Raw genomic sequence first — 15,473 nt, forward strand, 5'->3', positions numbered from 1 at the left:
CAGGACTGCCATTCCCAAGTTAAGAACTGTGAAGTGAGGTGCTGCCCACCCGCAATTTTATACTTACTAACCATATAAACATCCAGGTGACTGAAAGGGCTGTGGTGGAAATGCCTGCACCTGATCCTCAGGTCTGCTGCCAGTGTGTCCCACTGATGTGCTCAATGATGGAATAAAGAGTGCATTCATTAAAGTGGCAGTAGCAGTACATTGGGAAGGACCACAGGTGTATTGGAGATTAAGATTGGAATTAAAAAGAGATTTTGACACATTGGACAAGTGTCCTGAATTGTTAGAGGGCATTTGGACGAGGCCGGCCCATCAATGAGCAAACATTTGCTAAAAGGAAAACCTACCAAAGGCTTTTGAACACAAAGATGCAGCATAACATTTAAACAAGCTCTGAGCCACACATTACTAGAAACTGAAACAGTGCATAGGGGAAGTGCTGCCTTATCCTGGCCCTGGTCGTCTGCTCTGTTGTAGGCTTCTGCTGCTGGCAAATGCCAGGGAATGCTGAGATGATGATGTGCTCCATATGGGTGCTCTGATGTCATGCTCACAAATACAGAGCAGAAATGATCAGCCAAGGACACAGGACAGAGAACTAGGCAGTAGTTCTACAGAAAAGATCTGGGATACTGGTGGATTCAAAGCTGAACCAGAATCATAGAGCCATAGAAACATTTAATTTGAAAACGGTCTCTGAGATCATTGTGTCCAGTCATTAACCCAGCACTGCCAAGTCCAGCATTAATCCATGTCCCTGAGTGCCACATCTGCTTGCCTTTTAAATACTTCCAGGGACAGTGACTCAATTACATCTCTGTGAAGCCTCTTCTGATGCTTGACCAGCCTTTCAGTGGAAAAAAAAGAAATCCTAATGTCTATTTTACCTGTTCTGAGAAAAGGCCTCACGATATTGGAGTAGATAAGTGGTGATGTTATGCGTAAGAAACTTGTGCTGTCGTAGATATGAGGGGCTGAGCTCTGTTTGGTGGTGCTGGTATTTCCTGGAGCACTGACTCCAGCTTTAGCAGCACACTTTGAAAAAGCTATGGACTGATCAGCAAGGGTTCGCAAGAGCAGAGGGAATGAGTAGAAGGAAAATGAGTTAGTTTGTTTTGCTGCGAGGAAGATTTAGATTAGCCATTGGAAATGCTTTCCAGTACAGCCAACAGAGAAGCAAAGAATAGGCTGTCCACGTATTTCTCTGACCTGGCCAGTTTTTGAGAATAAGCTAGAAACCTGCTCATGGGAGATCAGAAAGCATGTTAGATCTGTTATTTTTAACATAAATAATGGCTGATTCTGCCTGTCTCTAAGTTCTTTTTAACCCTATTCATCACCCAGTGATTCTTATGTGAACTATGTGCTGTCATTTATACCTGTTTAGAGTGATTACACAATCAGGATAAAATTAATATCCTCAAATCCCTATTCAGAATGAACAAGAGGGTTTGGAAAAGGGACCTTATGAGAGAGGAATGTTGCCCTGCATGGCAAGATGGGTCTGCATGGAAATCACATGTACACAGAAGGAGAAGCATTCAAGTTCTGCAGTGCCCAGAGGTTTAATCCTAGTGAGTCCCTATTTTAGTCCTATTTAAATACAGTGTGGTACAATCCTTTGACTCAGATTAGAGGTATGCTGCAGAAAGGGCTCCTTCCATGCCAAACCTAAGGCAAAGGTAAGCAGGGATCTAATTTCTTGTGTTGGGACTCTCCTTAGTCCATGGGCAGTATACCTGGATGTCTCTCTTGCAGCAGAGTGGAGGTTTTATAAAGTCATCGACAGAAAAAAAAATTATCAGTGCATGCCTGGCTGGTTCAATTGTTTTGCAAAGAATGGGCAAGGAATTTATCCTATTTATCCTCCACAGCAGAGATAGCTCATGAGCAGATCCGTTTGTTAAGAGAGCTCAAGCTGACTTCTCATGGAGCTGCCAGGCTGGCTACAGAAGGGAAGTGGAGCTGGGACTGCAGGCAGGGGAAGTGTCTTCCCCAGCCAGGGCTCAGTCCCAGGGTGTCCCAGCCAGGCCAGTGTCTGAAGCCACTCCAAGGGCTGGGATGAGCCAGACGTGGGGCCAGACACTGTGGCTGCAGCACAGCCCCGGTGGGGAGTGAGGGATGGGCCTGAGCACAAACAGCTGCTGAGCCCTGGGGAAGAAGGTCCCAGCAGGGCAGCTCACACCCCCATCCATGGAGCTGGTTTTACTGCAACTTGAGCCAAGGTTACAGTTTCTATCTGCAGGCACCGCTTCAAAGTTAGCCAGTGCTTCTAAGGCAAACATCTCTGCCCAGTTCTTCACTGAAGAACAACTTCAGTTTTAACTTAGTGATCCCTGTTGAGAAGATGATGTCCTCCTGCGAGCTCTCTATTTTTGTGCCAGCCTTAAGGCTTTCTGAACACCCGTGCCATGTGGCGACACCCCACTAGATGGCGGGACAGGAGCCGGTGGATGGGAAGCAAGGCTCTGCTCACCTTGGCTAGAGCTTTTTCCACTGCTGTTGGTACCGTTCCCATGTCACCTGAAATGCCCCAGGACCAGCACAAGTAAAATTCGATCTTGGGCCAGTAACTGATGCAGCCACTCTGGGCTCCTGACCAGCTGGATGCTGCACACAGATACCATTCACTCCAGATAATTAGCATCCACTCATAATGAGCTGGGGTCTGTTGAGTTCTTAGCCATTATAGGGGCTAATCCTGCCATGCTGAACTCACTCAGTTGCCATTTTTCAAAATGGCATTTGCTTCAGAAATCTTATGAAGCCTGAAATTGAGTTCTGCCATTTCAATCCATCCCTGTGTGCTTTTTAGGTCATTGTTACACAGTGTGAGCTCTCAGTCTTGTCAATAGGGAAATAATCATCAGAGCACTCAGCACGTTAATGGTGTTATCCCTAGAATTCTGACACTACCAGCAGGTAACACAGTTACATTTAGAAAGCAAACTTTGCTGCAGATGCACCGGGAAAATGGCAGGATTTAATACCCAATATGAGGAAATGGGTAGATTAACTTCTTGGTCTCTCAAAACATCACTTTAAAATACTGTAGGAGACAGCAGGCAACAGGACTAGAAGAGTCCATTTTGGAAAATAGCTTCTCAAATGGCAATCCAGTAACTTGAGGTCATAACACGTGTCAGCTGGAAATACAAAGCTGCTGTCATTTTCAAAGATCTCAAGACAGATAATTATTATTTTCTGTTAAGAATTTAGTGTCCACTACATTCCTTCTTTCTGCGAAAACCAAAAAGGTACCTGGATAACAAAGGATGTGTTGGACACTTAGGAGGTACCTCCCAGCTTCTGAGTGATTTTGATTTGCTCTATTGTTTCAGAAAGGTATGGCAGCACTGCAGGAGCTACTCAAAAATGGGGAATTTTAAGAGAAGGATGAGAGAAGAAGGTGTTTGCAGATTCTATGCACAAATATGCTCTGGGGAAATAGGGACTGATCTGTTTATCTATCTGTGAGATGGCTGATAATCTGAGGCACTTCAAGATAAGGGTACAAAAGGACCTTGAGAGTTCAGTCAGCCAGTCTTCTTTCATCAGGGGGATTAGTTAGACATGCACTTCTCTGGGGAGATGTTTGCTTACCTTGTTCTTCAGATTTCCCGGTGCTGGAGATTTCCATCGTCCTCTGCAGAACAAACAGAACTGCTTACTGCACAGGGGCCTGGGCCCTACCATCCCCCTGTGAGTGTTGCAAGTATAGGTGGATCATAACTTGTATTAATGTGGATTTAGAGGCCTGTCTGATGCTCAGATCCTTATGGAGCTCATTGTGCCCCATTCTACACAGACACTTGGCTACACAATTTCTGTATTTATTAAAAAAGCCCAACTATATTATTTGTGAGTACTTTCACACAGTACGAACCAGGGTGTTCCTCACTGTTTGGTTCTTTCGCTGGGTTTAATGGGCACATGGAAGTCTCTCTCCACAGCTGTGATGCTGTAGGTAGAGAGAAAAAATGGAAGAACCAGCTAATCTCATGTATTTCTTCAGGAGCTTTAAATGAAAAAGCAGTTTAGCTAAAGAATACAATTCAGGGCAGAATTGCCTGAAGCGCAAATAGATACTTCTGTGAAAACATAAGATCATCTCTCAGTGCTGATCACAAGACTAAACTGTTAATGAAATTTTAAGAAGGAAATAGAGAATAAAAGCAGAAACATCCCTGCCATATGTCTGTATACACAAACACACACACACACACACACACACACACACTCACACATTTTGAAATGTCAAGTGCCATGTGCAGGCCTGGCCTCACAGTGTCTAAAAGGTGTGATAAAAGTGGGACCAGTACCAAGAAGAGAGGCAAGGAGCAAAATATTATCTGCAATAGGACACACTAACTTTAAAAAGTGATACCTGGGGTGGTGGGTGTGATGGAAATCTTGGAAATCACCAGCAGAGTTGAGAAAATTGGAAGAGACCAACTATTCACTGTCTGTCAGCAGACAGGAAATATGGGAACATCAGGAAAATGATGAGGTGACAAGTTCAGAGGAGTCAAAAGATGGCTCCTTTTAACACCATGTGTATAGTTACCCTGGGAAACTTATTGCTTGAGGATGCTGTGGATGCCAAAAGTTTAGATTATATTGTAAAAGAAATTTTAAAAACTTGCAGAAAAGGCTACTAAGCACTTCTGGCTCAGGAAGAACCCCTACAGCCAAGGACTGCTGGACGTTAGGAAATTCAACACTGAGATGTTTCCTTCCTCTGCATAGATTTGTGTGTTTTTCAGGAAGGAGTTTGAAGATATCCCTGTATCCTTAAATGCCCTTTATTAACTTGTCAATCATATGCAGCCTTAGGAGAGAACTTTTCTAGAAACACAGAGGGGGAAAAAAGTCATAAAGAGGCTAGGGAATCATGTCTGTTTCTCTGCCCTGAAATAACCCTTGACAAACTTGTGGGGCCATGCTGAGGTGAGGGAGGACTGCTGCCCATTCTGCCTCACCAGCTCCCAGCTATGGCAATTACATTAGCTGCTGCCCTAAGGGTTTCTCCTCATCCGATCCTGCTGTCTTACAGTTCTGACCTGGTTTTGACATTTGAAAGAGCAAGCGAAACCTTCCTCACATGTGACAGGTGGTTTAGGGGCCACCGGCTTCCTTACTGTTTAATGACTGTGCTCAAATGCCCAGCCAAGGCAGTGTTGGATATCCCTGAGTAAGCGAAGGATTACAGAGGTGATGTGAGGTCAGGCTGTCTTGTTTCAGCCCTGCCAAGAAATCACATCCACACTCAGCACTCTTCTGTATGGCCACAGGCCCCCTCTGGGTGTCTCTTTTTAAAGTTTTTCTGCAATGTGGTCTAGTGCTGTGTTCCTCCAGCTGTGGCTCATCAGACATTAAATCACAGCAAATTTCCTGTCTGGGACATCCCGCCACACATGAATATCTCAGCCCACAAGAGTGTACAAGCAAAATGCATTGGGACCTAGAAAACACATTTTTGCACATCAAAGTTGAGCACACATATTTTTCTGCTGTAAATAACAACCACTGTGGTTCACACAGTGCTTGTTAGGTTTGGGCTTGTTTTTCCTAAAAGGTCATGCTATCCTTCAGTCTTGAGAAGCTCCAGAGCATGTGTGGGAGCACAGTACACACACCTGTGAGGGCACAGAGAAATTCCTGTGTGTCAAAACTGGTGCTTACCGCCCCTGCTCTCTGTGATGGCAGTCTGTGCATAACCCTCCTGTCTCACATTCTCCATGCATGAAATGAGGCCAGTAATGTTTATCCACCTACTGCAAGGCTTCATAGAACAAATCATTGCTACTGTATGGGGACAGGAAACCAGGAAGAAATCCCACTGTAAAAATTAATAGGTATGGGAGCAAGTGAATGCAGAGAAATCAGGGAGGCGTGGGGGCGTAGCTCTTATAGCACAAAGCAAATGATTCTCCTCTGAGAACAGCATGAATATGGAAACCATGCAACAGATGCACTATGCTGAACATCAAATAGATGCAAATTATTCTGATCATCTTTTTGGTGCACTTTCTCACTATTCATGGGTGGGTTTGTGCTGAACATCCTAGAGAGAAGCTGCTTTTGGGGAGAGTGGATGTTGCATACACAGGGTGAGAGCATGCAGGGTGTGATGTGCTCATGGTGCCCAGCGCTGTGGGGGGCCCCTAAACAGCAGGATAGAAATTGGTTTCAGAATCCTCTGGGGCAAGGCAAAGGGGTGAGCTCCAGCCAGGCACATAAGAGCAATGCCATGAAAATGGAGATAGTTTTTCTTTCTTTCTGTTATTCTGAGTTTACTATCCACTGCTTTGGATTTCTGCTGGTGGCCAGTGCTATTTAAAGAGTTGGCTTTCATCCAAAGCCCTGCGTTGCATGCTTCACAAGAAACACAGACAGAAAAATAGCAATTTCTCCATTAGTTTATTGAACAGGTCTGCGGCTGCTGAACACAAAGGCACCATTTCAGTTTCTGCATGCAATCCTGTTTATAAGCAAGCTGCTTTCCTGAAGCCCAGCTTTTTCAGAGGAACAACCTGATCATTTGTGGGTGTCTTTACTAGCTGGAGTCTGACCTAGGGAGACAGAGGCTCAGGGCATGATTTTTATTTGCAATTCTTTTTTTTTTTTTTAGAGCATTTCACATGCTCTCATTTCACATGAAAAGTGCAAACATAAAGGCCGAGTCTTCTGATTTTTGTAGCCCACTGAAAATTAAAGACCGGGAAAATTCTTTTTCATCATTTCCTTGATTTCTGATTATATTCTCCATTCCTGAGCATAGCCATGATGGTTAGTAGTTATAGTGACCAAATATGTTTCTTCATTCATAGTTTCTCTTCTGGAGTAATGCAGTCATAACAAATTACTACTTATTTCCATAGGTAGGGAAACAGAACTGTGGAGATCATGGATATTCAGGATGGATAGCAAGAACCTGAGAACTTGCCATGATAATAATATTTCAGTGGTGCTGATGATGAAGTTTAGTCTACAGAGAGGTACAAAGTTTGTTTTCACAGTGTGGTATTTGGCCCAAGTTACAAAATGTTAATCTTGAAAGAGAAGCACAAAAAAGGGCTGAGTTTTGGACTGACAGTAGGGAACTCCCATGTCCCAGCCCTGCTGGAGCTGTGCTGCTTTCTAGGGTGTTCAGGGCTGAGCCTGTAAGTATGTTTTTAGGAATCAAAGTACTTTTCTGCTTCCCAGCAGAGGCAGGAGCTTCCTGTGATGCTCAGGTCTTGTTCTTGGCACTCAGTTTGGATTTCCATTTTTTGGTTTCAGTCTCTTTATTCATAATGTGTACATGTGGGCAGTTACAGACCACACAGAAATACCCTGAAGAGTCATTGCCTCAAGGAAGAAGACTCAGTATTACAAAGCATGTAGGAATTGTACCCTCTTGTTCAAGCCCAGTGACAGAGATGTGAGCAGCACCAGGCATTGTTACAGCCTTTTTTCACAGTCGGTGCAATTTTAGTCATTCAGAGTTCTGAAGTCCTTTGATTGGTTTTTTATATCATTAATGTGAAGGAGCTACTATTGTTTAAAAAACTGTAACTACTAGTTTAAAAACTGTAACTAAGAATAGTTATGAATTTACCAGAAGGGCACAAAGAGGAGAAAGACAGACTTGAATTATCAACACAACATTTAAACAATATATTATGATCTATATATCTATCTCAAAGATTAAAAGTTAGATAAAAATGCACACAATGTTAACTACTGCTAGCTTACATAAAAATAATTTTTATGTGAAAAACATGAAAGCTACACATTGTATATACTGCACACCTGGACTTGCATATTGAACTCATGCATAAAGTACTTTAGTCTTTTAATACAAATGTCCAGTAGACATCTGAGAGCTAAAGACTGTTGAATACAGCAGTTCTGGTCTTGCCTAGTGTGTGATACAGTAGTAATACTGAGCTGGCTGTAGTTGTTATATTTTTTAATCACATAATCCTGCAAGACAAGAGCTGTGGTTTTCAATGCAATGTTTTATTTTCCATGCTCTGGCAAGTGACTTTGACAAATCATGGCTTGTTTTGGCTTAGTTCAAACACCAATTCTTATGTTAATAGTGTATAGTAAGAGGAAATGGAACATTTATGTAATTGCAGAAGTGAAATGCAAAAAAGAAAATAACTATTTTTTAATACATGGGCACAGCGTGACCCCACAGTAAGGTAACACTGCCTGCTCTGGCTGCAGTCTGTGGTCAGGAAAGATCTCTGGGAGCTGATTTTGGAACCTGGCACAAACTGGCTCTGTCATGTGCTACTTGGGGGAAAGTTCAGACATACAAATCTGGGCTTATAAACAGAGGCAGCGAGAACTAAGATGCAGTTCTGACAGAGGAGATTTATTCTAATCTTTTTACCTGTCCCCCTGCCCTTTACCTGCCCTTTTGTCTGTACTTTTTAAGGTTCATGTTTGCAAGTACCTCTTCAACTATGAAGTAAGGTTAGGAGTGGGATGGAAAGTATCTCTATTTGTGTGTGTGTTCTATGATGCAAATGGAAATGGAAAACATTTCAGAGTATGGTCCAGCAGGTTTTCAAATTGAGATGTTCTGGAGCCAAGCTGGACCAAGCTTTAAATATTAATAAAACCAGATAATCTCAGTCATCAAAAATGCAGAGTGACTACAACTGTGCCTTGCACCATTGACTCCTCACCCCAATGGCCACAGTCACCTCAAATCAGCAGAGCAGAGCCTCTGTGAGCTCAGAACACTGTTGGAACACACATCTCTGTGTTTACAGTGCAATACTGACTGCCAGTGTCACAGGATGTCTCTAGGTGTAATGTACATTAGACAGCATAATCTACTTCATAAATTCAGCCACATCTTTTGCAGTGCTGGTGCACATGGAGTATTTTGAGATTACTGTGTCTAGCCTAATATTGGAAGATCAGACCCTTGGTTCAGGATAAGCAGTTGGTCTCCTTGCAAGAATATTTTGCTCTTGATTTTCATTCAGGGCTTGCCCCCCAATTTTACTACAATAAAAGTTATGGTCTGAGAACATTACAAAATAATAATTGGCCTCCCACCACCACCCTCTGAAACTAAACCGGCTTTTCAAGAATTTTCACAGTACATTGCTCACAAGGCTGAGGGAGATCAGCTAAAACTTGGAGGCAAACCCAGGTCCGATTAGTGAGCCTGTAATTCATTAACATTTATATGACCATTTGTTTCAGTGCATTTGAAGTAAACAAAACAGGGAAAATAAAGGAGAAAGAATTGAATGTTAATGAGAAACTCCAGGGCTTGATGCCATTGCCACTTGTTAGCAGATGGCAAATACCTCCAAACCTTGCAAATGCACTCTCAGGCTGCTGGAACTGTTGAGAGAGTGGATGGGAGCTGCAGCCTGCCTGAACAATTGTTTTCCAGAGAATTGATGTAATTTGCAGTGGATTTAGAGGATTTAATAGGAAAAAACCAAAACACTATTCAGTTGAGCTTTCTGGGTATAACGATTTTGACCAAGAATGTTAATTAATGAAAATGCAAAATGTTGTTCATTGTTTCTAAGGCAAAACAGCAAAACAAAACATCTGCAGCACTGGCAGAACAGCTTTGATTGTAAGAATCCTGATTCTGATTTTCCTGCTGCAAAAAGTGCTGCACTTCTGACAGCAGGCCAAGAATTCATTCCTAATGCTGTCCTCCTGCAACACGTAATGGAAAAAGTTTTGAAGGTCTCACTGCTGCTGCAGCTCTGTCTCCTATCACAGTTGTTGGGGGATTACAGCACAATGCAGAATTTAAGAAAATTCTTAGAACTCTTTCTGGGCTGGTATCCAGAAGCCTGTGTTTGGCTAAGTTTAGAGGGCTTTTGGGACCTAACTAATCTGATACTTGAAGCCTGCGAAGTCAGGTATGTTAGCTCGGTTTGGGAGCTAATTCCTTCTGCACTGGTGACGAGGACAGTGGTTAAACTAAGATCTTTTTTGCTGATTAGAGACTTGCTGAGCTAATTAAATGCGCTCTGTTCAGATAAACCTGATGGAGCTGCAGGAGTCTGCACACCACTGTTATTTTCCCCACCTAGTCTTTAACCACACCATTTAAATGCCTCTACCATGTACTGGATTGTATGGAGTGAGTAAGATCATCTATACTGTACATTTCATTGCTCATACTTTCACCTCTCCCATGTCTTTCAAATGCTGTATACTTACTGATCAAAAGCCATTTTCTAGGGTTCCCCTATTTCTGGAACTGCTTTAGTACTTCAAGGTTTTAGAAATAGAGAACAGCCTGTTTATCATCTCCAAAATTCAGTGTTAGAATGGAGTCCGCAGTGAAAATCAACATCAGAAAAAAGGGCCGTCATTTACATATTGCTGAGATACATTTGGAGAAAGGCTATGTAGCTTCTATAGTTACCTCCTTTTCACACACATACAATTACCTCCATTACAGAAGCCTTTCAGGTAGGGACTGTAGTTTAAGATATACAAACAATAAAAACAGTGGATCTTTTGGAATCACATAAAATCCAGGATGTGTAAGAACTACAAGAGCTGGGCTAGTTTCCTATAAAATTTACAGATATTACAAATCCACAAAGTTTAACTCCATCCGAGGGGAGTATATAATCTATTGCTAAGTCCTGTGCTCCAAGCGGCCTGGGAGGATGGCCATGCTGGGTATCCTGAGGTGTGACTGCATAGTCTGTGACCTTCCAGGATCCCTCAACACCTACCCCAGGAAGTGGAGACAATCACTCAATCCCCAGACAGCTTCCTTAGAACATTTCTTCTCTCAGAATCCTGAAAGTGCAGAAGTAGCTTTTACCTGTAGTGCTTTCCTCTGGAACAAGTTACCTAGATGTCTTAGTCCTCATGGCAACTATCACTGATGTAGCAAACCATCTGTTTTCAAAGCACTGCTTATTCTTTGCACTTACAAAAATGCCTCTTGTCATTTCAGACAGTCTAGCACCAGTAAAACCTTCTGCACAATTTACATAGGCCTGTTCTCCTCATATCTCGTCTCAATGTTCATTTGCACTATCTTCTCTTGTTCATCTTTGTTACTCTTAATTTATTTTTTCTCTCTTTTCTCCCTGTCTTCTTGCTAGCTTTGCATTTGAAATGCAAAGCAAGGAAGTTTGTAGGCTGGTTCTTTGATTAGGCAGAACTGGATTCCCCCTGGCCTTAGAGCTGAAACAAGGCCAACCCCTCTTTGGCACGAATTGAAGTCTGCATTTTCAGCTGTGTTGTAGGAGGCCACCCAAAGTTCTTCGACGAGGTTTTACACACAATCCAGCTGGCAGCCTGCAGGCTGCGAGGTGGCTCTGCCTTGCCTCTGTTGCCTGGCCTTGAAGGTCAGAAAAAGTTGTTAGCACACTGTGTGAAGTCTGGCATTAATGCCACCTCCTGTTCTTACTGCAAGCCAGACAGGAGGCCAGAGGTGTTAGGATGGGGTGTTAAAGGCAGGATGCATACTGCAACCACTCAGGAGTGTTTGCTCTGCCAGATACTTGTGGCTAAGTCCTGTGAGATGTTGAGACAGTCTGATATTTCAATGCTTCCAACAGGATGAACCCACTTCAAGTCATGCAATGCTGTTCTTTTGTTACACTGCTGCTGCTGCCAGTGTGAAGCCAGTTCAGCTGCATCAGCTGGCAGAAGCCTGGGGTTTGATGGGTGCATTCTGTAATTAGTGAGTTGAACCCACTCATAAGTCAGATGAGAGCAATCAGCATCCTGAGCAAAGGGCCAGAATTGTGCCTGAGAATGGGAGGGGAATATGGGAAGGTAAGGTGTAGGAGGATAGAATATAAGAAAATAAAGATAGTGTAGAAAGTAATCTCACCCCTAAGGAGTTGCAGCTGGGCCAATTACCAAAGATTAGGAGCAGGCCTGACTTTAACAGGACATAGCTGTAACCAATGAGAAGAAGAGTGCTATAAAAGAGTGGGGTGGCTGGTTGAGAAGGGAACTGGAGTCAGTTGGCTGCTTTGTGAAGAAGAAAGAGTCAGTGCTCTGAGGAGCTGCCCACAAGAAACACCATGAAACTTTTGTGATAAGAAGACAAGAGTATGGAACCCCTGCAATAAGATGACAGCAGTAAGAGAGCATCTGCCTTTTTGGCAGTAAGCTGCTACATCAGCACTGCCTTGTTGCAGAACAAAGACCCTTTTTACAGCTGTGAGGCACATTGCTCTGCTCCCTAGTGCTGCCTCCTAAGGCATGAGCATGTCTAAAAGCTGGCATCCACTGAACCAAGTGTAGGGAAGAATAACTCTGGGAAATAGAGGCACATGAGCATGTCAGCTGCCAGGCTTCATGGAAACCCAGGATGTCTATCACTGTCATCTGTGCTTCTTCAGCCTCTGGAAGACAATTGTTCTCCCACTCTGCCAGCCTTTCTTACTAGGAGCGGTGGAGATGTGAATTCCTACCCATGACTGCTGCTTTGCTGCATCAGCGAGGAATCCCACTGCACATTAAAGGTCCTGAGTGACTTGTTCAGCATGTGGTTGTTGTGACAGACAACTACCACAATGACAAAATCCTACAGCTGTTTTTCCCTGCTGTGCAGAATAACCTGTCTTGCTCAAGGTTAACAGCAATCAGCTCATCTCAGCCAAACACTGGTGTTGTCATCCTGTGGATCAGCAGGGCTATGAAGCAGGAGAATACTTCTTCAGAAAGCATCCTGCCTTTTCAGATTTTTTTTTTTAGTTATTTAATGCTTCATTTGACAAAATTTTATAAAGTACATTTTTAAATTTAAAAGGAAGGATATGGTTCTGATGCTGATAGCAAAAGCCGGGTTACCCAAAGCCAGACTGGAGTAGCCAGAAGAAAAGCTGTATTATTTGGGTAATGATTTAATGCAAAGCATTCTGTAAACACTAGAGGAAAACCATCAAAACCTGAGAATCTGGAAAGAGAATAGTGAGGTTCCTTTAAGAAGTAATAGCACTGAAAGCTTGAAATTTTGCTGCGTAGGCAGTTCTGTATTCTGATCAACCTAAATCCTGCATTGTGAAGGACATGGCTTGGGGTCACCTGCCAGTACATCTCCCTGAACATTGTCTTGTTTGAGTCACGTTTCTTTTACTGTAGAACTACTTCAACTGCAACTCTGCTTTCAGAGGATAGTCTAGTGCAAATATGTATCTCCCCCAGCAGACACTTCCACAAATATATACTTCCCCCAACAAATGCTCCCTACTATCCCTGGATATTGAGTACTGCCAGCAAAGGATGTACTGAAAGTGGCAGAAAACATACCATGTGTGAGGTGTTATTTGGTGTCACGTCAACCTCTCTGTCATTCATTCAACATTGAATCATCTCCCTTGTGGGAAAGGTTAGGCTGTATCTTACACCATATTCTGTCTGATTTTTACTAGGACATAGAAAAATATTTGCTCTTCTTTGTGTTGCATCTACCAGCATTTAAATTGGCATTGTTTCTTCTAATTGCTACTTATTTACTGCAGTGCAATATTGGACAAAAGCCTCTGTGAAGCAACTGTGACTGATCTTTATTTAGCAAGGACCTGGAGGATCACCCTTTGAGGTTGGAAAGTATTTTGTAGTAGTAAAAAGCCTCCTATGGTGCCTTCCTATCTAAACAACTTTAGCAGCTTTTCATTTGCTCATTCAAATAATATCAAGTGCAACACTGTCACGTACATAGGAGTTATTATCTCTGTATGGAGTCTCAGAAAAGAAGACTAATCAATTTCCCAGGTCCTGCTGCAAGATTGCAACACTTTCAGAAACGTTTGTTTGGTTTACAAGTTTTACTAGAACTGCTTTGCTGGGACCTTATGCTGTGTGACTCTTGTCCACTCAAAGCCTGGAACTGCCCTCTGTTCCTTCACCCTTTACCCATTAAAAACAAATAACATGACCCTTTTATATCCACAAAACAATGACACAGTAAAGACCTTTGGCTCCTGCCAATGTCAGAGTCCAAATCAGATTATAAAAAAAAAAATTAAAAAAAAGACTACAAAATAACATTTACTGTTACTCCTGATTTCACTTTCCTTTCTCCCTGTTCTCTGCACAGTAGATTATGTTACTAAGTTAGAAACTTCAGTTGTCTTGTCATTGTACATAACATATGCTAGCAGCTGGAGGAGGAAATGTCATTGAATAATTACAGACAAAAAGGGCTGGAGAGATCCTTGAGAGTCCATCCCAATGCTTGGTCCAGGTAATTCAGATTGTAATTATGTCTCAAAAACAGCTGCTTAACAGTTTTTAAAAGTTGGTAATGATGAAGGTACTGCAAACTCCACAGTCATTCTCATCTAGTACTGTCCACACCATTAGAAAGTCTGTTGTATGTCTAATATAAGTGGTGGACAACAGATAATTAAATTCCTCTTTATGGATAACTTTCATTCTAGAAGATTGTGTTATACTAATCTTTTTTTAAGATGGTTTCTTTCAATTTTTCATTACAGATTGTGTTTTGTTTTCCTAGCTCTTCTGTACAGCCCTCCTGAAATGCACCACACATAACTGGATGTGGTGCTTCAGGCTGAGGCTTTGCCCCTGGCAAACACAAAGGAAGTACTATTTATTATGTCTTACAGTTTTACACGTGCCAATAGCAAACTGAGTGTCTCATTTCCCAACAAAGTCATCTGCTGTATGATTGAGGGTCAGATGAAATGCTCTTCAGAGAGAAAGTGCAAACAATTGAAGGTGAGGAGGCTGTGCCCGGGCAGGGAGCTCTTGACTCCCATGTCCTAGGATTGCTTTCATCACTCAGCCAATGGAACATGAAAAATGCAAATCAATTATGTAACTCATAATTGTGGATTGTGGAAATTTCCAAGGGAAAAAGGTAACTCTCCTGTGGTTACAGCTAGCTACAAAATGACAAGGCAGTTTGAGCAATATCTGTAGCCACCTGTGTCTCTCCACTAACCATTCATTTAAGCAGCAGGAGACTTGGCAGACCTGTCTTTACCACTGCAGAGACCAGAAGTGAAATTATTTTCCATTTTAAGCAGCAGTGGAAGTAGCAAAAGAGGAACGAATGCACAAAAAGCAGAGCTCCCTGGGAAAATGGTTTGAGGGCTGTCTTCTTGTGCATAAAAAAACCCCCAAAAAACCCCACAAAAAATGTGTGAGGAAATTCAGGAGCAGTAACTTTATGGGTCTGGGAATTAATTAATTAAACTGTAGCCCTGCATAGCCCCTTGGGAAAGAACTGGCACTTGGATAAAGCTGTTGTAAGACTGTAATCAGTAGCACATGTGGAAAGATGCTGAGCACCTAAGTCAGTGCTGGTATGACGCAGATGCCAGGTTCAAGGCAGCTTGCCAAAAGTTGTCCACTGTCTGCTGACAAAAACATTACGTACTTCATACGTAGTATGAATTGGGTTGAGAATACAACAGAAGACTTTATTCAGAGGACCCATGCAAAAGTCACCAGTAGTAACAAAAGTTAACTGG

Source organism: Camarhynchus parvulus, chromosome 1, assembly GCF_901933205.1.
Source record: "Camarhynchus parvulus chromosome 1, STF_HiC, whole genome shotgun sequence".
Classification (NCBI taxonomy): Eukaryota; Metazoa; Chordata; class Aves; order Passeriformes; family Thraupidae; genus Camarhynchus; species Camarhynchus parvulus.